Here is a 26,952-nt window from a genome sequence, read left to right as displayed (position 1 = left end):
AAAGTATTTTAATTAAAGTATATAGTTTTTTTAGACAGAACACTTGTACAATTACTAGACTATGGTATAGTGTAAACATAACTTTTATATATACTTCATTTGATTCCCTTTATTAAGATAGTTGCTTTATTGTGGTGCTCTGGAACTGAACCCATAATATCTCCAAGGTATGCCTGTATGAAATGACAACAGAACCTTCCAATAGCATTGCTGTGAGAATTAAATAAGATAATACATATGCTGCACTCTGTAGGGACATGATAAATGCTAAGTACTATAATTTTACTGATTGCTGAATCTCAGCAGGGAAAATGGGGTGCACCCTCATTCTTGGTGTGGTGGACAGAGAAGAACTGGCAGGAGAACTGTAAGGCCTGAGGGAGGGATTGCAGCTGGTGGTGTTGGGCCCTGGGTGGCTGGCACCTCACAAGTGATGAGTGGGCTGTCATATTCTAAATCGAAAGTGATTTTGGTAACATTTAATAGTGGTTTTCTCTTTTTAAAAAGTCTGTGCTTGTCAAATAAATTATATGTGTGTCAATCCTCTAGCAGCTTCATCTAGAATTTGTGCTGATTTTGTCTCTGTGATTAGTTGAAATGTTATTAGTTTGATTTTGTGTACCAATTCCAATTTTGGAACTTCTACAGATTTGTTACAAAGTTCCCCCTCCCCCGCCTTTTTTTGGCTCTCAATTGTCATCCAGAGGCAACTGAGCTAACTCAATATTTAGTTATATTTCTGGCTACTAGGGTGTTTAATGGTTAAGTGAAAGTGGTGTGGGGTATCTAATTTGCTATCTAGTTTCCAGGTCCTAGGACACTCCTGGGCCTCATTTCCTTGGCTCCCAGCAGGAGTGGAGATTGGCTGCCTCACCTGCACCCACAGGGCCAGTGTGAAGGAATGGACATGAGTCTACCCATGGGTGCAGATGTCGGTTTTGTCCTGCTTGACCTGCCCTGACTCAATGACTTTGGGCACATCGCTTTCCTTCTCTGAGCTTCCATTGGTCTTCTTTTCTGTAAAACAGGAAGGTTAGAATTCCTGATTTAACATATTCCTTAAACTCTACAACTTAGGGTTTTGGTGTTCATTTGTAGAAGAGCCTGGCCAAGCTGGGCAAGCTGTCTGCTCCATCAGACAGATTTGGAAGCACTACTGGAAGGAGAAAATGTGCAACTTGAATGGTGGTGGAGAAATGTCTTGGAGAATGAGCAGGGCTTGGCATTACAGTCAGATGGCACAGGCCGGGAGTGAGTGGGAGGTGGGCCTGGGAAGGCACTCAGTAGGAAGAGCAATTGGGGAGGGACAGAAGGAAGGAAGAGAGTGAAGTAGAGAGGATACCAGTAGAATGCTCCAGCATCCTGGGAAGGTATCTTGGATTGACCTGCAGCATGAGAAATGGCGCAGACACTGAGGGACCTTGAGAGGAAGAGGTGATGTGGCCTTGAATCAAAGGGCAGAGGTGAGGCTGATGGGCGGTCATGAGAGGCAAGACCATGTAACTCAGCTCAGCATGGCTTTGAGCAAGTGGCTTCTTCCTTCCATTTCTGTGTCTATACAATGAAGCAGATGTTGCTCTAGCACTCCACTGTCCACTTTGGGAGAGCTTGGGGCCATTGCCAGGTAAATGAGGTGATGCACTGAGTGAATGGCACATTACCTGGCTTTGGAGAATTTTTAATAAATGGTCTCTATTTCTGTTATCTGGGAAGAACCACCCCATAATAATAGAGGAGAGAGATAATTGAAACTATGTCTGGAGTCTGAAAGAGGGACCTAAGGCACCCTTGGAGTGCAGCTTTACTGGAGTCAAGGAATGGAACATTTTTCTATGGGTCAGAAGCACAGCCTGGGGTAGGTGCCGTGGATCCTGAGACCCCCAGACCAGGAGAGGAACAGCAGCCATGCCTAGTCCTGAATTTCCTGCCTGCCAGTGTTTGGGGAGCAGGAGAACAGTGAACTCCGGTCTAAAGAGAATAAAACATATGAAAATGTTGCACACCTGAATGGGTGGCGTAAGATGCATATCCTCGTATCAGTTATTCTGATATATGGTGTTTCTGTGTGTATAGGAGGCACAAATAAATCCAGAAATGATGAACTTCACCAAGAAAGAATAAAATTTCAATTTGAGTTTTATACAAAAAAGAAACAAAAAAGGCAAATCCCTAAAAAATAACTATGTGGCCCATTCTTTCATATCTGATCTTGGGGCCTCAGGTTTAGGCAGTCAGGGCCTCAGAGGAGCAGATTTGTTTCTCACTAGAGCAATAAGCTAAGGTCTAAACTGTCCCCTGTGTGTGGGGTAGAACTGATGTGTCCCAGTCTGCAGGCTCACTTGAGGTAATCTCCCTCACCCACTAGTGCTGGGCTTCCCTGCCAGTGTCCGCCTTATTTACACTAGGACCTCAGGACACAAACACACTCTGCTCAGGCCCTCAGCGCCCGGGCTGAGCCTGTGGGTTCAAATAATAACGTATCAGGAAGAAAGCTAAATCCTGCTGGGTGGACAGAGGACAGCTGGGGATGCAGGAGGGAGCTTGAGTAAAAAAATAAAAATAAAAAAAAAGACTGAACATGACGAGACTTATTTTGGAAGGAAGGAGGTAACTACAGTGCATAGAAAGGGACAAGGGAGGCCAGAGAGAAGGGTTGTATACAAGCATTGGAACTAATACGAGGTCTGAGAAGCCAGAGAGACCACAACGGATCTTAGCCTCACTGAGTATCCCCTTGGCTCCAGGTCCTGGGGATCATGAAGACATAGACCTTTTGTCCTAGGAGGTTACCTCTGTTTGATGATTTCAGACTGTGCCTCTTGGGGCCCTAGAGTTTCCTTGATGTGTCCCTGGAGCTCTTGTGAAGGTGGAGGAGAAAGGGCAAGGGGTGGTAAGCTTTTGGGAGAAGAGAGGCTGGAGTAAGGCCCCCCTCCACCTGGATTCAACCGAACTGCTACAACCTTATCTTTTCAGTATATTATGGCTTTAGATACATTTTATTTGGGATAAAGCTCCTCTTTTTTTCTTTTTACTTTTTACTTTTTTTAAAGAAAAAAAGATTTTAAAATCAGTCTGGCAATATGGAAATATGATAAAACCCAGCCAAAGGCCTTTCTCTTCAACTGTTTCAAGGCAGGTGGCCAGCTGGCCCTCAATAGGACAATGACCATCAGCTAAGGCATGGGGTGCCCCTGGCTGATGCATTCAGCTAGAGAACACCACTGAGGACCCAGGATGATGCTGTGTGGTTGGAAGGGACTCTGGGGGCTGCTGGCTGTTCTCCAAAGCAGGTCCAGGTTTCTGTCCATCAGAAGGAAAGAAAGCTAGAAATTGTTGAGCAACAGCAATCTTGAGGAATTTCCAACACTCTTACCTGCTCCACATACTTCATCAAGGGCCTTGTGCTAATTTCCCACGTTCATTTTCTACTTCACTCCTTGCATTTCACATTCAAGCACCACCAAACTGGGTTTCCCACTCACACTATACCATTTTTAAATTACTTACTTAATTAACTTACTTGCTGTCTATTCTTAATACCTGGAATTCCCTTTACTACTCTCTGTTCTGGTATTTTATTCCAGGTCAGACATTGCCTCTTCCAAGAAGCTTTCCATTTTTCCTTATATAAAGTTCTTTGGGTTCTACTCCTTTGCCTTGAATTAAATTTGAATTTATTACCCACCTGTCTACTGGAATCTCTTTACCCCTTTAAAATCGAAGTGACGTTAATTTATCCTTACATTCCATGACCTGTAGGAAGCTAAAGCCATTCCCAAGATGTTTGCCAACTCTTGGGAGAGTAGGAGAGAAGTGAGTTGTGATATTAAGTTACTATTTCTCTAGCTTCTGGCTTATACATCTCCTTAGTTTATGCTGCTTATTTATGTTCTAATCATGTGCCTGAAACTTCCAGTTTATGGATATTGACCCACACTTGAAACTCAACAACCTTCCCTGATTTCCAAAAGATACAAGATATGAAACCCTAGAAAAGACAAGTCTAATTTATAGTGTCAGAAAACAAGTCAGTGCTTGTCTAGAGCTGGGAGTGGTTACAAGAGCTGTAAGGAGACTTTTGGGGATGATGGAAATGATCTTTATCTCGATTGTGGTAATGGTTACAACAGACATATAAATTTATCAGACCTAAAATGTATACTGTATATTGAGCGCTGCACCAGCTCTTCTGGATACAGTGGTCAAACAGAAAATAATTCTTGCCTTTCAGAGGCTCATAGAGTAGTGTGTAAGACAAACAGCTAAACAGGTAACCTTAGAGATATGATTAATGCTATAATGGAGACATAGGGACCACTGGAAGTTCTGTGGAGCTGGTGCTTAATCTATTTGGGAACTTAGGGAAGGCTCCCTGGAAGACTTTATTTTTTTAAATAAACTTTTTTGAGGTATAATTTGCATACAATAAAATGCATCCACTTTATATGTTTTGATGAGTTTCAATAAATTTGTAAGTCTAACTATTACTACAATCAAGATCATTCCCGTATCTCTTCCTTCTCATCTTGCTTCCTCCCTACTCCTTTCCAGGTACTTTTGGTGAGTTGCAGAACCTTGTCTTACCCTGACCACAAGCTAAATTACTCCTAAACTCTCAACACTTTTGATACCAGTGTGTGTGTTTTCCGTACCAAGCAATTCTCCAATTCTCTGTGGACATCAAGTGAATGTTTAATATTCAATTCAGTTCTGGCACTAAGTCCCTGGAGTTAGTACTGACCCTGTAAATTAAGGGCTTAGTCCTACAAGACTGTCTCCTCTTCAGACACCAATCATGAGTAGTGGATCTCCAGGTTACTCATACTTCTAACTTGGCTACAAACTTGGTAGTGGGGACCCCAATTTGCCCCATAATTTGCTATAATGGCTTATGGAATGGAGGAAAACACTTTCCTTATGCTTACCAGTTTATTATAAAGGGTGCAAATGGACAGGCAGTTGAAGGGGTACATTGGGTAAGCCCAGAGGGTTCCAAGTGTAGGAGCATCTATTCCCATGGAGTTTGGATTGTGCCACCTGCCCTACACATAGATACACTAATTAAGCTGAAAGCTCTCTGAACCCCATTGTTTAGGGGCTTTATGGAGGTTCTGTTACCTAGACATGACTAATTAAATCATTGGTTATTGGTGATTGAACTCAACCTCCAGCATCTCTCCCATTCCTGGCAGTTGGAGGTGGGGGTGAGACTGAAAGTTCCAATCCTTTAATTGCATGGTTGGTGCCTCTGTCAACCAATCCCCAACCTGAAGCTCTCTTAGAGACCCCAGCCACCAGTCTTCTCATTAACATATAAAAAGATACTCATCACTCTGGAGATTTCAAGGGTCTTATTTAAGGAACCAGGACTAAGACCAAATATTGTACTCCTTTCACTCTTATCAATTTAGAAATTACAATAGTTCTAGGAGTCTGTGTCACAAACTGGGGGCAGAGACCAAATATGCATTTCTTAGTATAACACAGCTCGACACATGGCCAGGTCTGTTCATACTACCCACCCTCTAACCACAGTGCTTGAGTCAACGGGTGGGGCATGAGACCTCAGCAGCACCAAATGCTATCCTTCCTAGGAGTTTATAGACAGAGAAGAGCTCTTTCTTCTAGGGTTCCCAAGCCAGAAAGGTGAAAGCCTGGGCTGTCTGTGGGCATCCAAACCATGGAGGAGGGGGAAGCCAATGTAGAAGAGGAGCCAAGCTTCAAGAGGCAAAGAATGGTGATGACATAATTTGAGTCTCTGGATGCAGCCATGCCTGAGGTCCATTCCAGCCCTTCTTCCTAGTTGTGTGAATCAACCAATTCCCCTTCTTCCTCATCTAGCCTGAGCTGGCAAATCTCATTCAATTTATGACAAGGGAATGGCATTTAATAACCCTGTCCTTAGATTCTGGAAATGATTCTCACTTGGTGTCCACAGTCCTGTATAGGTGAACACATATCTATTTATGAGAAATCAATGTACATTTGTATGCCAAGGTCAAATTTGAAACTTTTCTTTCAACATCAGATATGGATTTTTGGCTATGCTAAGCAGTGAAACTAAGATGTAATTGCTTACGCTTGCTTTCCTTTATATCCAGTGTTGTTTGATGGACAGCGGCTGAATAAAGCAATCTTTCTGGGCATGTTTTCTCACCACCCTTAGATCTCACTACTAAGTTCCCTGTGGGATGTGCTGGTTACTCTCACATTTCCACCAGGCCTGGGGAAATCTGCCAATTACAGTTAACAGGGCACAGAAGTGAGGTGGGGACAATCTCTCTATGCATGCTAATCTATTTAGCCTCCCAATAGTGGGTTCATCCATCCATTTAATCCAACCATCTATTTATTTATTAGTTGTTTCTTAAGTATAGACCTAGTGATAGTCCTGGGCATTGGGGTATGAGTCAGACACATATCTGTCCTTACAAAGTTTACAGTCCAGTGGAGAAGGCAGGCAGTGTGGCAAACGCTGGCCTGGAGGAAGTGCTAGGTGCTAAGGAGAACATGAAGGTAGCATCTAACTCAACTTTCCAAAGGAAGTCAGACAGGTGAGTTAAAACATGAAGATGAGTGGGAGTAGACCAGAGAAAGGTGACAGAGTTGGGGGAGATGGAAGTCATAGAGGAGGAGATAGATAACTGTTAACAATAATGGTTCTTAGCAGAATAAATAGCGGGTGTAAAGCCTCTGAGCTAAGAAAGACCTTTAAGAAACAGGATCTCAGCATGGCCACAGCTTTCAGCACATGAGGACAGAGATGAGGCTGCAGTGGCTCATTCTTCTCTGTTCAAAGGAGCAGCCATGCAGCCTTTCCTGGCACCAAGACTGGGGAGTCCCTACCTTCTCTAGTTCAGGTATCCACCAGGGGTATTCAGGTAGTCCCTCCTTACCAGCAGAGCACCACATTCTGAATTTAAAACAACATCTTTAATTCAACTTTATTAAGGCTGTGTCTTCAATTCTCTCACCCTGCAGAAATTTTACCAGTTCATCTATTTGAAATGGATGCTGAGGACAGGAGGGTAAAAGAATATTGCTCTGGGAGCTGGAGCAAGTTAGGGAAAGTCTGGGACCAGTTCCTGTTAGAAGACCCCCCCCCCCTTTGGCAGTAAAGAGGAAAACTAACTGAGGGGGTCAAAATCATGAGTTCATGCGCCAAAAGGTCAAAGTCTAGTGCTTATTTAAGAACATGGGCTTTGGAATTAAACATTCTTGTGTTCAGATCTAGGCTCTTCCTCTGATTGTCTCTGTGGCTGTGGTCAACTTTCTTATTCTTTTTGAGTTTTTAGTTCATGCTGAGATGGGAATATGTGGGGTTGAGAGCATCAAATGTGGTACTCGATACACAGTGGGCATCTAATAAATGACAGATACTATTTTTGTATGATGCTGGTACTGTCGGGTTGCTGTGAGAATTGAAAGATTTCCTGCATGTAAAGTATTCAGCCCATAAATAGCACAAATGTTAACTATTACAGCTATTGTTGTTACCAGAGATAGCTGTCAATGAAGAATTCCTGGAGCCTCCAGTATTACTGTAAAAACAGAGAAATAGACTGTGGCACATAGACCAAGGTAGGGATGACAAATGGGTTCATCTCATATGCCAACTGACCAAGTTAGTAGCAGCTGCCGGGAATGTGTACCTACTACACATCAGAGGCCATGTCTAACTCAGCAGGGAAGAGCACCATGATCAATTAATGATCTGTCTCTTTCAGGTGGCGGAGGGGGGTCATACCAGCATGCATGCTGAGCATTTCCTTTCTTAGACTGAAGCATCATTCTAGATCATTGATTTGGGAGCTTGTAACAAAGGGGCTAGGTCTGACCTTGTCCGTGCATGCCAATCCCCACTTTCTCCATGCTTTACTCCCAGCACATAATTGAGACATGGCCAGAGCCCAGCCCCAGCTGCCTTTTCCTCGGGAAACTTTGGCTGGCATAAATTGAGACCTGTAAATCCACCATGTGGATGACACAGGCTGTGTGCCCAGCCCCAGCTCCACGAGCAACAGAAGAGGAGGGAGTTGCTTAGTGACATGACACAAAGGGTGTCTTTGATTCATCGCCCAGATCTATCCGCAAGCCTATGGCCAGCAGTGAGTAACGGCTACAAATGGCCAATATAACCCCTTTAAAAATGTCACTTTGCTATAAAATGTAAATGTTTAACATTTAAACGTGAACACTGACTCCTACAATGCCTAATGCGGTAGGGCTTTTTTTTTTCATTCTTTAAGAAAATCTTCATCCTTCCATGGTGAGAGATTTCAATACAAGATTTACATCCTTGGGCTTGTTAGACTGGTGCCATCACTTGCCCCAGATAGGGCAGCAAAGGAGCAGAGATTTGCAGAGGACTTTCTACCTTCCTGTTAATACAGAGTATTAAACTTAGAGTGCAATTCTGTCCCCAGAATTCTGTTCTCAGCCACTGCCCAGAGGTGCTATGAACTCTAAACATGAGAGGTTTCATTTTATTTCCAATTATCCTGGACTTCAAAATACAAGACTGTGTCACTGAAGGTCAAGAAAGACCAAAAACAGCAATAGAGAATATTCACTGTGAGCTGCTCGTCACCTATTCTGTTTCATGGGTCTGGGACCCAAGGCTCCAGGTAAATCAAGGGTGTGGGCGATGGTTCTTGGGACTGATTCCTTTTCTCTTAAGGCAATTCTAATGAGGGTCATCCCAGCAGCAACTCTAGGCCTCCTACTGATTGGGCTTTGGACAAGGAAGGACCTCGGACAACAAGTCACACTTGAGAGATCTGAGCAGGCCCAGATCAGGTGTGGAAGGCAGATAGGTCACGGGAAGCACACTGGACATAGGGATATGGGGATACTGATGGCAGCATCCTTCCAATTTCATCCGACTAGAGCATGTTGTTGGATTTTTCTTAGGTGTCTTGGTTACAGTAAGCATTTGTTGCTCACTTGTTTAATTAATTAAACATTATAGTAAATCCAGTGTTGGCCCAAAAGGTTAGGTCTAGCGTTCCAGCAAATAAACTTTACAACCTCATACCAGTATCTTAACCTCTCTGTACATAGTTTTATGTTATTCTTTTCATATTCTCTGGCAATAACTACGGTAAAGGTGGTTATCCTTAATTTACCAATTAGAAGCAGAGACTGGACAGTTTGCAGAATATTTTGATATCACAGTGAGTCAGTGATGAAGCCAAGATGAAAATTTTGCCTTTTGGTTCCCAGTCTAATTGTTTTACACTTCACCACATTGTGGCATGACCCTAGAGGAGGCACATGTGCACATCAGGGGCAGCACTCAGGTGCAGCAGATGGGGATCCCGGGGCTTTTGTTAGGCCCTGAGTATGGGTGCCTCTTAAAAGTTCGTGCCCTAGGTGCCTTGCTTTCTCCTCCCTCCTCTAGGTGCCTTGCTTTCTCCTCCCTCCTCTAGGTGCCTTGCTTTCTCCTCCCTCCTCCCAGCCCCAGGGATCATGTGAACATGTAGAAGCCTGAAGGAAAGGATAGTGTTCCAAAGGAGGATTCTGCAGGTAAGCTCAGAAGAGTTCATTTTCTCTAGGCTGGTACCTGGCTGTCAGTACTCTCCTGAAACAGAAAATTGGGAAGGAATTGCTTTTGCAGGGAAGCCAAAAGAAAACGACAAAAAATACATGCACCCAAACACTGAGGCATAGTGTTCTCTATCTTTCCTAACAGAGTAACCGGTGACACTTGCCAGTAACAGTTGGTCAGATCTGTCTCTCTCAGAAGATGCATGGGCCAGAAGACCGGGTTCCTGCATAACTGATCAGAGTAGTTTGACACTGCCCAGGGTCCTTGTATTAGGACACTTTTGATCCCAATGTTAGAAACCCAACAGAAACCATCTTTGGTAGTTTCCCATCACTTGGGAATTTGTTGGATGAATACTGAAATGCTGTATACAACTAAAAAGGAAAGGGGCCCCAGGAATCATTCTAATTAGGGACTTAAGTGACCTTAAGGGTTTTTCTATCTCTAGCTTCCACTTCTTCTCTCTCTTTTTTGATAAAGGTATTTCCTCTGTAATGAGGGAAAAAAAGTCACAGAGTCCTTAAGACTCATATCCTGGATCTCATCAACAAAGGAGTGACCTTTGTCCCTTATATCCAGTTGAGAGAATCCCAGGGAAGACTCTGATTGGCCTAACTTGGTCAGGTGCTTATGTTTGGATGGAGTAGTAGACTCAGAATTAGGGTCAAATAGAATCAATAAAGCCTTTGGTGCTTTATTTTTATGTACAGGGCATCTGTACATAAAAGCTCTCAAGAGAGTGGAGGTCCTTCTGAACTGGGCAACCAACCCAACAGTGCTTTCGATAGCCATACCCATGACCAGCAATGGTAAAATGTTGGATGCTCTATTTTGTGGCAATCTAGCAAAGCAAGGCTTGCAAAGCTAAAGTAGGTGGAGAGGGTTACCTACAAGAGGCACATATTTTGTGGTCTCTTCTGAGAGTTTCTATATTATTTCTCTGGATGTCTTTAAATCACCTGGACGCTTCAATAGGAGCTGGTCTGCTGAGTCAAGCACACTCATCAAACAGCCATAATAACCCTTCCCATGAACTCCAAGATCCTTTATTAGAGAAATAATATAAATCTCTGACCTATTTCTAGAGATGATGTTGTGAAACTCAGCAATTCTTAAGGGAATTTCTTGGCTCTAAAACCCAGCACCTGCTGAGGCTATCCCCTAGAGTTTGCCGCCTCCCCAGCAGAGTGACAGTACTTGTTTTAGGGTTAGTAAAACTCCTCATCACCTGAGCTGGAGTTCTCTATGCTGTTTTCAAAGAAGTGACAACACAGACCTACCCAGGAGATCCACAGGCACTTCCAGACAGATGCCTACTACTGGTTATCTTAGATAAAAGTAGAGGATCAAAGAAAGTAGGAATATGTCCTCCAAAAATTGGGTTCCTACCATTCAGTAGATGGGAAGAAGAAACTCCTCTTTGGAGGTATGTGTTCAATGAACCCAAAGAGGGAATACTTAAGGTAGCACAGTTTGCTGGAAATAACATAGATCTACTTTTTAAAAAAAGTTATTTAAATTTTAAAAGCAAAAATAGTTGTAGGCAAAGTCAGGTAAAAGAAAATTCACCAATAATTCCATGATAGTATTGTTTCTGTGTTGACTTTCTAGTCTCTCACATAACTATTTGTAAATGGCATACATCTGATCCACACGATAGTGGGTATGAAGTGACTGTACTATTATGTCAATGACCTGCTAGCAAGGGCATGTTTGTGGTATTACACAGAATGTGTAATGGAAAGCCATCTCCAGATTGAAACTTGATAAGGAAGTTTCAGTTCTTACTAAAGGAAGTTTAGGTATTTCCTTCCTCTGGGAACACTTACAGAGACTAGGGGGAATAGAGATGCTTTAATAGTGCCTAGGTCATGAAGGAAAGCCATTTTTGGGATTAACAGAAAGGATAGACAAATCATTTTGTAGAGAAACCAAATCTTCCAAGTAAATCAACTGGTTCTTAAAAACTCTACTTTGAAATGGCTTAAGCAAAGACTAGAATTTTCTCTAATAAGAAATGTGGTTCCCCACAGAGTCAGGCAGTATGGGATATGTGGAAGGGGATCTACGGAGCATGAACTAAGCAGGGTTCAGATAGAGCAAGACAGACATTGTTCTATTACTTTAATGTTTTGAAGAAGAACGTTTTGTAGCTTTTTGATGTGTATGTATCTATCAAAAGCAATTTTGGTTTAAAGTTTAAAAATGTTTTTGAGTCTTAATAACATTGTTAAAGACCACTTCTGCCATCATCTTGCACTTATTTCACATGACTTGTATTAGGGTATCCGAATCAGGTAAACGGCAGCATACACTCCACTAATCCTGACTGAGCAAACTGGTTGAGCAAAACTTCATTCAAATGTGATGGGTTACATGTTATGTTCTTCTGGGCTGCTCAGAGAGCATGTAGAGGCTGGATGTACTTTGAGAAATATTTACCTAAGGCCATAAACCTTAAAAATCTGTTGTACTAAATGTCACAGACACTACAGCTGCTTATATATTTTTTGCATCATTAATTTCCACCTTTCATCACTGATACGAGAAGAGGGCCCAGAAAAGATGAATTTCATAGTGACTGTATATATACAGATAAACACACAAATGTATGTATGACTATATGAAAATCACCAGCTATGGAGAGAAAAAGAAACAAGAATCACAACCATTTAGTGCCATTTAGATCTGTCTCCAGTTGGAGATAAAGAACATCTGTTAGGGCTGGAATGTGTAAGATAGCTTCTTCACTTACATGACTGGTAGTGTACACATTTATACATACATAATTTATATAAGTAACTAATATATGTGTATATGCCAACATATGCATGTATATATGCATAGTATACTTCACAAATATAATTTTTTTTTTTTTTGTGCATAATTCAAAGAAATTTTTTTTTTTTATTGGTGTTTAATTTACCAACATACAGAAAAACACCCAGTGCTCATCCCGTCAAGTGTCCACCTCAGTGCCCGTCACCCATTCCCCTCCAACACCCGCCCTCCTCCCCTTCCACCACCCCTAGTTCGTTTCCCCGAGTTAGGAGTCTTTATGTTCTGTCTCCCTTCCTGATATTTCCCAACATTTCTTTTCCCTTCCTTTATATTCCCTTTCACTATTATTCATATTCCCCAAATGAATGAGAACATACACTGTTTGTCCTTCTCCGATTGACTTATTTCACTCAGCATAATACCCTCCAGTTCCATCCACGTTGAAGCAAATGGTGGGTATTTGTCGTTTCTAATTGCTGAGTAATATTCCATTGTATACATAAACCACATCTTCTTTATCCATTCATCTTTCGATGGACACCGAGGCTCCTTCCACAGTTTGGCTATTGTGGCCATTGCTGATAGAAACATCGGGGTGCAGGTGTCCCGGCGTTTCATTGCATCTGAATCTTTGGGGTAAATCCCCAGCAGTGCAATTGCTGGGTCGTAGGGCAGGTCTATTTTTAACTCTTTGAGGAACCTCCACACAGTTTTCCAGAGTGGCTGCACCAGTTCACATTCCCACCAACAGTGTAAGAGGGTTCCCTTTTCTCCGCATCCTCTCCAACATTTGTTGTTTCCTGCCTTGTTAATTTTCCCCATTCTCACTGGTGTGAGGTGGTATCTCATTGTGGTTTTGATTTGTATTTCCCTGATGGCAAGTGATGCAGAGCATTTTCTCATGTGCATGTTGGCCATGTCCATGTCTTCCTCTGTGAGATTTCTCTTCATGTCTTTTGCCCATTTCATGATTGGATTGTTTGTTTCTTTGGTGTTGAGTTTAATAAGTTCTTTACAGATTTTGGAAACTAGCCCTTTATCTGATATGTCATTTGCAAATATCTTCTCCCATTCTGTAGGTTGTCTTTTAGTTTTGTTGACTGTATCCTTTGCTGTGCAAAAGCTTCTTATCTTGATGAAGTCCCAATAGTTCATTTTTGCTTTTGTTTCTTTTGCCTTCGTGGATGTATCTTGCAAGAAGTTACTGTGGCCAAGTTCAAAAAGGGTGTTGCCTGTGTTCTCCTCTAGGATTTTGATGGAATCTTGTCTCACATTTAGATCTCTCATCCATTTTGAGTTTATCTTTGTGTATGGTGAAAGAGAGTGGTCCAGTTTCATTCTTCTGCATGTGGATGTCCAATTTTCCCAGCACCATTTATTGAAGAGACTGTCTTTCTTCCAATGGATAGTCTTTCCTCCTTTATCGAATATTAGATGGCCGTACACTTCAGGGTCCACTTCTGGGTTCTCTATTCTGTTCCATTGATCTATGTGTCTGTTTTTGTGCCAGTACCACACTGTCTTGATGACCACAGCTTTGTAATACAACCTGAAATCTGGCATTGTGATGCCCCCAGCTAAGGTTTTCTTTTTTAAAATTCCCCTGGCTATTCGGGGTCTTTTCTGATTCCACACAAATCTTAAAATAATTTGTTCTAACTCTCTGAAGAAAGTCCATGGTATTTTGATAGGGATTGCATTAAACGTATAAATTGCCCTGGGTAACATTGACATTTTTACAATATTAATTCTGCCAATCCATGAGCATGGAATATTTTTCCATCTCTTTGTGTCTTCCTCAATTTCTTTCAGAAGTGTTCTATAGTTTTTAGGGTATAGATCTTTTACCTCTTTGGTTAGGTTTATTCCTAGGTATCTTATGCTTTTGGGTGCAATTGTAAATGGGATTGACTCCTTAATTTCTCTTTCTTCAGTCTCATTGTTAGTGTATAGAAATGCCATTGATTTCTGGGCATTGATTTTGTATCCTGCCACGCTACCAAATTGCTGTATGAGTTCTAGCAATCTGGGGGTGGAGGCTTTTGGGTTTTCTATGTAGAGTATCATGTCATCGGCGAAGAGGGAGAGTTTGACTTCTTCTTTGCCAATTTGAATGCCTTTAATGTCTTTTTGTTGTCTGATTGCTGAGGCGAGGACTTCCAGAACTATGTTGAACAGCAGTGGTGAGAGTGGACATCCCTGTCTTGTTCCTGATCTTAGGGGAAAGGCTCCCAGTGCTTCCCCATTGAGAATGATATTTGCTGTGGGCTTTTCGTAGATGGCTTTTAAGATGTCGAGGAAAGTTCCCTCTATCCCAACACTCTGAAGGGTTTTGATCAGGAATGGATGCTGTATTTTGTCAAATGCTTTCTCTGCATCTAATGAGAGGATCATATGGTTCTTGGTTTTTCTCTTGCTGATATGATGAATCACATTGATGGTTTTACGAGTGTTGAACCAGCCTTGTGTCCCAGGGATAAATCCTACTTGGTCATGGTGAATAATTTTCTTAATGTGTTGTTGGATCCTATTGGCTAGTATCTTGTTGAGAATTTTTGCATCCATGTTCATCAGGGATATTGGTCTGTAATTCTCCTTTTTGGTGGGGTCTTTGTCTGGTTTCGGAATTAAGGTGATGCTGGCCTCATAGAACGAATTTGGAAGTACTCCATCTCTTTCTATCTTTCCAAACAGCTTTAGTAGAATAGGTATGATTTCTTCTTTAAACGTTTGATAGAATTCCCCTGGGAAGCCATCTGGCCCTGGACTCTTGTGTCTTGGGAGGTTTTTGATGACTGCTTCAATTCCCTCCCTGGTTATTGGCCTGTTCAGGTTTTCTATTTCTTCCTGCTCCAGTTTTGGTAGTTTGTGGCTTTCCAGGAATGCGTCCATTTCTTCTAGATTTCCTAATTTATTGGCATACAGCTGTTCATAATATGTTTTTAAAATCGTTTGTATTTCCTTGGTGTTGGTAGTGATGTCCCCTTTCTCATTCATGATTTTATTAATTTGAGTCTTCTCTCTCTTCTTTTTAATAAGGTTGGCTAATGGTTTATCTATCTTATTAATTCTTTCAAAGAACCAACTCCTGGTTCTGTTGATCTGTTCCACAGTTCTTTTGGTCTCGATATCATTGAGTTCTGCTCGAATTTTAATTAACTCTCTTCTTCTGCTGGGGGTGGGGTCTATTTGTTGCTTTTTCTCTAGTTCCTTTATGTGTAAGGTGAGCTTTTGAATTTGAGATCTTTCCAGTTTTTGAATGTATGCTTGTATTGCGATGTATTTCCCCCTCAGGACTGCTTTTGCTGCATCCCAAAGATTTTGAACGGTTGTATCTTCATTTTCATTAGTTTCCATGAATCTTTTTAATTCTTCCTTAATTTCCTGGTTGACCTTTTCATCTTTTAGCAGGATGGTCCTTAACCTCCACGTGTTTGTGGTCCTTCCATATTTCTTGTTGTGATTAAGTTCTAATTTCAAGGCATTATGGTCTGAGAATATACAGGGGACTATCCCGATCTTTTGGTATCGGTTCAGACCCGATTTGTGACCCAGTATGTGGTCTATTCTGGAGAAAGTTCCATGTGCACTTGAGAAGAATGTGTATTCAGTTGAGTTTGGATGTAAAGTTCTGTAGATATCTGTGAAATCCATCTGGTCCAGTGTATCATTTAAAGCTCTCGTTTCTTTGGAGATATTGTGCTTAGAAGACCTATCCAGGGTAGAAAGAGCTAGATTGAAGTCACCAAGTATAAGTGTATTATTATCAAGGTATTTCTTGAGTTTGGTTATTAATTGGTTTAAATATTTGGCAGCTCCCACATTCGGGGCATATATATTGAGGAGTGTTAAGTCCTCTTGTTGGATAGATCCTTTAAGTATGAGATAGTGTCCCTCTTCATCTCTCACTATAGTCTTCGGGGTAAATTTTAATTTATCTGATATAAGGATGGCAACCCCTGCTTTCTTTTGAGGACCATTTGAATGGTAAATGGTTCTCCAACCTTTTATTTTCAGGTTGTAGGTGTCCTTCTGTCTAAAATGAGTCTCTTGTAGACAGCAAATAGATGGGTCCTGCTTTTTTATCCAGTCTGAAACCCTGCGCCTTTTGATGGGGTCATTAAGCCCGTTCACATTCAGAGTTACTATTGATAGATATGAGTTTAGTGTCATCATATCTATTCAGTCCTTGTTTTTGTGGATTGTTCCACTGAACTTCTTCTTAAAGGGGAATTTTAAGAGTCCCCCTTAAAATTTCTTGCAGAGCTGGTTTGGAGGTTACATATTCTTTCAGTTCCTGCCTGTCTTGGAAGCTCTTTATCTCTCCTTCCATTTTGAATGAAAGCCTTGCGGGGTAAAGTATTCTTGGTTGCATGTTCTTTTCATTTAGGACCCTGAATATATCCTGCCAGCCCTTTCTGGCCTGCCAGGTCTCTGTGGAGAGGTCTGCTGTTACCCTAATATTCCTCCCCATAAAAGTCAGGGACTTTTTTTCTCTTGCTGCTTTAAGGATCTTCTCCTTATCTTTGGAATTTGCAAGCTTCACTATTAAATGTCGAGGTGTTGAACGGTTTTTGTTGATTTTAGGGGGGGATCTCTCTATTTCCTGGATCTGAATGCCTGTTTCCCTTCCCAGATTCGGAAAGTTTTCAGCTAGGATTTGTTCAAATACATATTCTGGCCCTCTGTCCCTTTCCGCGCCCTCGGGAACCCCAATTAAACGTAGGTTTTTCTTCCTCAGGCTATCATTTATTTCCCTTAATCTATCCTCATGGTCTTTTAATTGCCTGTCTCTTTTTTCCTCAGTTTCCCTCTTTGCCATCAACTTGTCTTCTATGTCACTCACTCGTTCTTCCACCTCGTCAAGCCTAGTCGTTAGGACTTCTAGCTTGGATTGCATCTCATTTAATTGATTTTTAATTTCTGCCTGATTAGATCTAAATTCTGCAGTCATGAAGTCTCTTGAGTCCTTTATGGTTTTTTCTAGAGCCACCAGTAGCTGTAAAATAGTGCTTCTGAATTGGCTTTCTGACATTGAATTGTAATCCATATTTTGTAACTCTGTGGGAGAGTGGGCTGTTTCTGATTCTTTTTTTTGAGGGGTTTTCCTTCTAGTCATTTTGCTCAGTGCAGAGTGGCCAAAAACAAGTTGTATTGGGAAAAGGAGAAAAAGAGAGAGAAGGAAAGAAAAGAGAAAAAGAAAAAAGAGAAAGAAGAAAAAAATAGGGGAAAAAGAGAAGAAAAAGAAAGAAAAAGAAAGAAAGGAGAAAAAAGAAAAAAGGGGGGGTGGGGGAAGCAATCAGAAATCAAGAAGAAAGAGAGAAAAAAAAAGCACAAAACAAAACAAAACAAAAAAAAAACAAAAAAAAAAACAAAAACAAAAACAAAAAAACAAAAAACAAAAAAAACCACGGGGGAGTATCTTCCGATTCTGTGTAGTTTAAGTCCCTTGACTTCCCTTGGAACTGGTCCGTCTCGCTGGTCTTCTGGGGGAGGGGCCTGCTGTGCTGATTCTCAGGTGTTGGCACTTGGGGGAGCTGCTCTGCCCCTGCCTGGTGCAGGGCTCGGTGGGGGTTGTTGACCCCGTGAGGCCCCGGGAGGAAGCCACAGTGGCGGGGGCAGCTCTGGGACCCTGGATCCAGCCCCCGCAGTAGCTCCGGGGCTCTCCTTCTGCAGGGCCTGGGGGCTCCGGGGCGGGGCCGCTGATCTGCTCAGTTCCAGGCAGGAGCGTCCTTGCTGTCCTGGGCCCTCCCGGCCTCTGCCTGTCCCGGGGGAGGCCGGATCCTGGGCTGTGTCCCGGCGCCCTGTGCTCCGGGGCCTGCGCTGTTGGATTCGCGCTCCCGGCGGTGCAGCCCCCTCCGCGGAGCCGCCGCCCGAGCCTCTCCGAGCTGTTCCCGGAGCCGCGCAGCCCCCTCCGCGCGGAGCTTCTTCCTCTGCGCGAGCCGCCGCCGCTGAGCTGTTCCCGGAGCCGCGCAGCCCCCTCCGCGGAGCCGCCGCCCGAGCCCCTCCGAGCTGTTCCCGGAGCCGCGCAGCCCCCTCCGCGCGGAGCTTCTTCCTCCGCCCGAGCCGCCGCCGCTGAGCTGTTCCCGGAGCCGCGCAGCCCCCTCCGCGGAGCCGCCGCCCGAGCCCCTCCGAGCTGCTCCGGGTCCCGCCGAGCGCTGCAGCCCTTAGGGAGCTCGGCGCACTCTCCGGGGCGCAGTTCCTCTGTTACTGTCCCAGGGAGCCCGAGGGCATCCCCGCCTTTCTGGGGATCCTGCTCCAATTCCCGGGGAGCCCCTTTCCGCGGGGAAGGTTGGTGCAGCTCCTGCTCCTCCGGGACGGGGCTCTCCTGTCCTGGGGACACTCGCCCCGGCCTCAGCCCGGCTCCTCGCGGGGCCCCTCCCCCTTGGAGGCCTTTTGTGTCTTTATTTCTTTTTCCCCGTCTTCCTACCGTGATAGAAGCGCGAACTCTTCTCACTGTAGCGTTCCAGCTGGTCTCTCTTTAAATCTCAGGCCGAATTCGTAGGTTTTCAGGATGATTGGATGGTTTTCTAGGTAATTTGCTGAGGACAGGTGACCTGGAGACCCTACTCCTCCGCCATCTTGCCCCTCCCCCACAAATATAATTTTAACCATTATATAATGTTTTGGCTGGTAAATTTTTGGAGGGTGGGGTTGGGGAAGAGGAGCAGAAGAGGAGAGAGAATCTTAAGCAGGCTCCATACCCAGTGTAGAGCCTGGTGTGGAGTTATATCTCACAACCCTGAGATCATGACCTGAGCTGAAATTGAGAATTGGAGGCTTAACCAACTGAGCCACCCAGGCACCTTTCCCCCGCCTCTTTATTTTAAGAGAGAGAGTTTATCTGGTGAATTTAATGTAAGTTGACTGTTCTCTTCTTAGATCCTTGTATCGTTTTTTTTGTTGTGTTGTTGTTGAAATTAAATTAATATTTTTCAGCATTTAGCTCTTTATCTCCTTTGAATTATTCTCTAAGGCCTCATGTCCTAAAGTAGAAATTTGTATTTCAAGGTCTTTGGTCTGCTGCTAAGTTGGCAATGTGATTTTGATCAAGTTATTTCACTTCTTTTGGTTTCTAAGTTGAAGGGGTTGAGATTTATGGTCCTTTCTAGATCTAAAATGTTTTAATCTCAGAGATATATCAGTAGGGCTGCCATGTTGTGCAATTCCAGGATACCAGTAGTACCTATAGGCTCCTCCTAGAATTGTATGGTGCACCGCCAGGCAGACATATGCAATGGCCCTGAGAATATGGCTTTTTTCCTCATAAAAGTCATCCTTTGTAGCGTCTATGACATTGCTGATGCACACTGAGTTTTACTGCAGATCAATGCTATCTCCAACACAACAAACACCCATTCCAAGTAAGTTACTGATCTGTTTCTTCCAGGCCTTGCTTGTTTTCATCATTTTTCCCCCCAGCTAGTTAATCATCTTCTTCCAAAGGCAGAAGTCTGGGACCTAACCCATTGTCCTCCCACCTTCCTCGCCACTTGCACTCCCTTCAGACCTACCAGTTTTCTAAGAAAACCAACAGACAACACAGATCTAAAGCAATGCCTTTAAAAAATATATAAACAAACAAACAAACAAATAAATAAAGCAATGCATCTTAAGCTTAAAAAAATATATATATATCCTGGAGAGCTTATTAAAACATAGATTCATGGGCTTCTATTCCAGAGATTATGATTCAGTAAGTCTGGGGTATAGCTTCAGAATTGCATTTTTACCAACCTCCCAGTTGATGATGATGATATCAATGATACAACATTTTTTAGTAGAAGTAGTCTAAAGCAGTATAAATCAGTAGAGTGACCTTTTGAATTTAATTTCTGCTTCTTCTATTTCTTACTGGCTCCCTTTCAGGGTTGGCCTTATCTCTATGGAGTAGGAGCAGAGTATTTTTCTGTTCCTGAGGTCGGCTTTGCTTAAAGATTTCAACAAGCGCAAATATGTATAATGGTATCCAACCTCTTCACAACTGGGGGGATCCATCCTGCTGGACTCACTCTAGCCATCCACCTGTCAGTGCTTTAGGCTAATGGCTCCTTGTTGAGGCAGTTTCCTGAGGTTTCTGTTAATCCTGCTATTTGAAAAGAGCCAAAGCCCCCATGACAGCAATTTTAAAGCTAGTTGTTTCTGGGTTTATTAAGTTAGACTTTGCAAGGAATATGGAGGCAGCAGTATCTAATGTTGAAGAAATGGCCCTGGCGGAAATGAGCCAATTCCCAAAGGGTAGCCCCATACTGATCTCTGTCTCTGTCTCTGCTGGGTGACCCACTTTTCTCTCCTATGGCTATATCTGGTCTATTCCAAATGCTGCCAGAGAAAATACTAATCTTTTTCTAGTCTGAACCCGGGTCGAGAAACCTCCTTATTCAGGTGTAGTAACTCCTATTGATTGCCTAGCTTGTATTCATTTCCCATCTCATCCTCTTCCTCTATCCCAAGAAGAAACATGATTTTATTCGTATTTGCATTCTCATCTATCTAGTCATATGCCTCAAAGGAGCCTTGCCCCACTCCCAGACCCAGTCTTGATTATCCAAAGCCAGTCATGGTGGCCTTGTTTCCCATATTAGTTTTTGGTTGAGGCATCAGCATGTGACACAATTATGGCCAGTGAGATTTGAAAGGGAGTCTTCTGGAGACTTCTGGGAAACAGTTTCTCTCACAAGAAAGAACACATAGAGAGACACATTCCTTTACACATTGATATATCAAATGTGATAACTGAACCGAACTGCTTGTGACCATGCCTTGTGACCGTGGGAGAGGCTGACATGAGGAGAAAGCAGACATACTGAAGATGGAAGAGAACCAAAATGACAGAACTTAAGTTCCTGAACCACTGAATCCCTCTACCTTACCTTTCCTCTTAGATAAGAAGAATATTTTATTACTTGTTACTTTGAATCTGGGCTCTCTACCACTTTTAGCTGAAGGCTATATATATATATATTTTTTTTTTTAAGAGAAAAAATGTTAACATATGAGAAAACAAACCAAGATGAAAAATAAATCATACACCTACAGGCAAGAGCTTTATAGAGTTCATATTTCTGATTCAAAGGCTAAAGGCACAATTCATAGGCATCTAATTCTGCTGGTCTTTCCTCAGTCATCTAGACCACAGACCCAGGAGGAGATAGGTTAGGGCAGTGTCAGTCTGTGGGGGTTCAGCTCCTCTTAGATCCAGCTTCGTAGTCCTTTCTCAGGGGGCACACTTTCAGCCTAGCAGTAGGTTTTGCTCATAAGGATCTCTACTGTAGCTGCCCCTGCAACCTGAAGACATCAAGCCTGGCTCCTGAAGATTCCTCTCCTTGGGCTTCAGGTCAACTGCACTGATCCTAAAGAGAGCTCCTTTGTTCTTCTGAAAGTCTCTGTAAACATTTGAAGACTTGCTATAACCTGTTTCTTCCATATTCAGATTGACTGAAGCATACATAAGAAAAGCAACGGCTCCCCTTTCCTAAGGAAAGTCAAACCCAGATCATCCAAGGTAGAACCTGTCCACAGAGCTGCATCTGTGTGTGAGGAGAGATCACTGTGCTTCACATCTCTGACTTGGGCACCACAACATCTGCTTTCTCACTAACCTGGTTGCCACCACTACACCCTGGGCTGACAGGAAGGTATGGCTCTCCCACTAAATGAACACAGGTCCCATTTCTAATTATCCATAGCACCTCTGAAATCAAGCTAGAGCATAAAGCTCAAAGAGAACAAAAAGGAAGCTGAAAATAACATGATATTAGAAAACCAGTTTGTGAGGCATAGTTTATTCATCTTCATTTTGGGTTCCTGCTCTTAAACTCTTGACATATCAGTGGAAGACATACATATACACTCAATTATAGTGTTGGGAATCTCAGATAGTCATAGACTTCTAGTATTCACTGAACAGAACCAAGGAAATCTTTCCCCTCACCCCCAATATTCTAAATGGTAGAAGTCAACACAATATGAATTCTTTCCCAGAAGCCTCTCCCACCAGATTCCTCAAAGTTGAAATACTACCTAAACCACCAAAAGAGAGAAGGAGGAGATTTTATTTGGGTTGCAACCCCCCACATATGTCTAAATCAAGGCTGCAATAGGATTACGTACAAAATAAAGGAGCAGAAAGGGCTGTAAACTTATTAGGGGTAAAGGTTTTAAGGCTTAGAAACAAAGAGACAATCTTTATGTCTTTTGGTGTTGTTTTGTTGCAAAGGAAATGATATTTGGACTATATTCTTGAAGGATAACAGTTTATAGACAAATAGTTCATATCAACTAGTTTCTGAGCTTCTTGAATAAAGGACTTTAACCACTTTGCCCATGGTGAGTTTATTAATGAATGGCAGAAGATTTATAGAAATTGGAGAGAAACCATGGGATAAGTTAGTATATTTATAATCGTATTTTACTGCAAAAGTCAGCGAGATGCCAGGGTTAAATTGTAGGGGTAGTCTTGGGTAAAAACAGATAATCCATAAATTAAATTCTTATTTATAAATCCAGAGAATAGGAGAAAAGAGAGCTTAACTAGCTTTAGAAATCAGTATAATCGTGATACCTAAACAGACAAACATTGAACAAGACAAAACTGTAGACCAATTTTATTGAAAGCATACATGCAAAATTTCCAAGTATAACATTAACAACTTAAATTCAGTAGTTTATTTTTAAAATAAAAACTGCTGATAAAATATAGCTTATCTCAGAAATTCATAATTTCCAGCATTAGAAAATCTATCAATAAAATTTGCATTAATAGAAGAGTGAAAACATATGATTATTTCAATGAGTGTGGGAAAAATGGTAAAAGTTCAAAGTAAGTCATTTTTTAAAAACTTTTAGCAAACTAGAAATAAAACAGAATTTCTATTTACAAGCTGTTAACCTAATATAACTTAAACTTTAGCCAATTTGTAAAAATGCACTAATTTTTTACTGATCGTCTAAGAATATGTGATAAAAAGCTGAGTATTTGTCTTTAGAAGCATGTAAATCATCATTCTGCTTTTCAAATGTTCCACTTAAATTGTCAACCAAGACTGTACTTCTACAATTCAGTGTTATTTCTAGCCATGGCTGTATTAAAGGATACGGAACTTATAATTCATGTTTCCACACATGTAATAAATCATTTAAAATTATGAAGAGTTCAATAAGTGTGCTGGATAAAGCATCAAAATACAGAGATCAGTAAAATTTGTACATATTAGCGACCAATTAATGAAAGGTAATAAAGGGGCCCTGACTGGCTCAGTTGGTTGAGCCACTGACTTGATTTCAGCTCAAGTCATGATCTCAGGGTCCTGGGATCAAGACCCACATAGGGCTCCCTGCTCAGTGGGGAGTCTGCCTACCCCTCTCCTGCTCCCTCTGTTCCTCCCCCTACTTGAGCACATGCGTACTCTCTTTCTCAAATAAATAAATCTTTTAAAAAAGGTAACAGAATAATCTCATTGTTAATAGCAAAACAACTATAAAGTTAATTAGAAATAAATATGACAAAAGAGGGATAAGATCTATGGAGAAATATTTATAATTGTCATTGAAGGACAAAAAAGAAGACTTGAGTAAGAGAAGAGACATGATTCTTTTGTTATGGGTCAAATGGAACTCTCCAAAAAAAAAAAAAAAAAAAAAATGTGTTGAAGTCCTTATCCCAAGTACCTTAGGATGTCAGTATAAAGGGTCATTACAGGTGTAATTAAGATGAAGGCATACTGGGGGGAAAAGAGGAGAGCATCCTGGGTAGATTAATTTAATCTCATTGGTTTGCTTGGAGTGAGGGGAACTTGACATGTGATAGACGTGGAATGACTAATATGGGTGAATATGTGATTTACTTAGTAAATGAGGTTAAGACAATTGATTTACCTGAAAATTGACATATGCATACAACCTAAACTGTATCATTCAAAGCCATTAGGAGAAAATATGGTAGGTTTATTTTTATTTTTTTAAGACTTTTGTATGAGGAGGGATTTTATTAGCATACATATATACATGTTTGTTTTTTTGAAAAAAAGATAAATTTGGCTATAAAATTTAAAACTTCTCTATGACAAAAGATGCTACAAATTTTTAAAATATGAGCAGACTAGGAGAAAATATTTATGACACTTAAAATAAGTAGAATAGTGTCCAACATATAAAGAATTTTTACTAATCAATAATAAGATAGTCAAATCTGCAGAAGTCATTGATTTACTGGAATATACAATTTTTAGAAGAAATATATGAATTGAAGCTAAAGTCAATAGCAATCAGGGAAATTTTTAAAAAGGTGCCATTTCCCCATCAGATTATAAAAATTTTAAAGTATGAAGTTATAAAACTTTGGGCTAAGTGAGATGTATTAGTTTTCTGTTATTCCCATAATGAATCACCACCAATTTAGTGGCTTAAATCAACACCAAATTATCATCCTACAGCTCTGGAGGTTGCAAGTCTAATATAGTTCTCACTGGACTAAAATCAAGGTGTTGGCAGGTTTGCATTTTAAGGTTTTAAGGGAACAGTTTCCTTTTAGAGGAGATGGTTGCATTTTCTAGTCCTAAAGCCTCTCTGATTTTTGAGTAGCTTCTCCATTTCAGAACTAGCATCTCAAAGTCTCATGCTGACATTTCTCTCTGAACCCAGCCAGAAAGATTCTCCTCTTTTAAGGACTCATGTAATTAGATTCGGTCCACCTGGATAATCCAGGCTTTCTCCCCATCTTAAAGATGGCTGATTAGCAACCTTCATTGCATCTGCGACCTTATTTTGGTTTCAGTGTGTGTGTCTCAAAATCAAGATAATGAACATTACCATCACCTCCCAAAGGCCTCTTGTGCTCTTTTGTAACACTTTTCTCTTACTCCTCCCACTCCTGCCCTTCCCCTCTCTGGACAACTACTGATCTGCTTTTAGTCACTGTGGCTTAGTTTGTATTTCTAGAATTTTATATAGCTAGGATCACGAAGTAAGTAATGTTTCTTGTCTGATTTCTTTCATATGAAACTATTTTGTGATTCATTATGGGTGAATCAATAATTCATTCCTTTATAATGTTGAATAGTTTTCCATGGAATACCACAATTGGTTTATGCATTCTTATGTTGATGGACATTTGGGTTGTTTCCATTTTTTTGGCCACTATAAATAAAGCTTCCGTGATTACCTGTGTACAGGCTGTTGTAGGGACATAAGCTTTGGTCTCTCTTAGGTAAATACCTAGGAGCAAAATAACTAGATCATATGGTAGGTATATGATTAGCTTTTTAAAAAGTTTTTATTTTAATTCCAGTTAGCGTACAGTGTTATATTAGTTTCAGGTGTATAATGTAGTGATTCTAAAAGTTCCATACAACACCTGGTGCTGATCATGACAAGTGCCCTCCTTAAGCCCCATCATCTATTAAACTCATCTCCCACTCACCTCCCCTCTGATAACCATCAGTTCTCTATAGTTAAGAATCTGTTTCTTGGTTTGTCTTTTTTATTTTTGCTCATATGTTCAGTTTCTTAAGTTCCACATATGAAGGAAATCATAAAGTATTTGTCTTTCTCTGATTGACTTATTTCGCATAGTATAATACCTTCTTGTTCCATCCATGTCGTTGCAAATGACATGATTTCATTTCTTTATGGCTGAGTAATAATTCATTATATATATAATATACATATTATAATATATAATAATTACATATATATGTATATATATATATATATATATATATATCCCAAATCTTCTTTATCCACTCATCAATCCACTCATCAATCATTAGGCAATTGGGCTGCTTCCATATCTTGGCTATTGTAAATAATGCTGCTATAAACATGGGAGTGCATGTATCCCTTTGAATTTGTGTTTTTGTATTTTTGGGGTACTCAATAGTGTGATTGCTGGATTGTAGGGTAGTTTTATTTTTAACTTTTTGAGGAATCTCCATACTGTTTTCCATAGTGGCCACACCAGTTTGCATTCCCACCAACAGTGCACAAGGGTTCCTTTTTCTCCGCTTCCCCACCAACACTTGTTTCTTGTGTTTTTGATTTTAGCCATTCTGACAAGTGTGAGGTAACACCACATTGTAGTTTTGATTTGCATTTTCCTGATAAGTTATGATGAGCCATGGGTCTGTTGGCCATTTGGATGTCTTTGGAAAAATGTCTGTTTATGTCTTCTGCCCATTTTTAATTGGATTATTTGTTTTTTGGTGTTGAGTTTTATAAGTTCTTTAGATGTTTTGGATACTAAACCTTTATCTGATATGTCATTTGCATGTATCTTTTCCCATTCCCTAGATTACCTTTCAGTTTTGTTGATTGTTCCCTTGCTGTGCAGAAGCTTTTTATTTTGATGTAATCATGATAGTTTATGTTTTAATTAAATAGTTTATGTTTGCTTTTGTTTCCTTTGCCTCAGGAGACCTATCTAGAAAGAAGTTGCTTTAGCCAATGTCAGAGAAGTTACTGCCTATGCTCCCTTCTAGGATTTTTATGGTTTAAGGTCTCACATTTAGGTTTTTAATCCATTTTGAAATTATTTTTGTCCAGTTTCATTCTTTTGCATGTAGCTGCATTTTCCCAACACCATTTGTTGAAGAGACTATCTTTTTCCGATTGGGTATTCTTTT

The sequence above is a fragment of the Vulpes lagopus genome, chromosome 10 (genome assembly GCF_018345385.1).
Source record: "Vulpes lagopus strain Blue_001 chromosome 10, ASM1834538v1, whole genome shotgun sequence".
Classification (NCBI taxonomy): domain Eukaryota; kingdom Metazoa; phylum Chordata; class Mammalia; order Carnivora; family Canidae; genus Vulpes; species Vulpes lagopus.
This window is presented reverse-complemented; position numbering follows the sequence as displayed.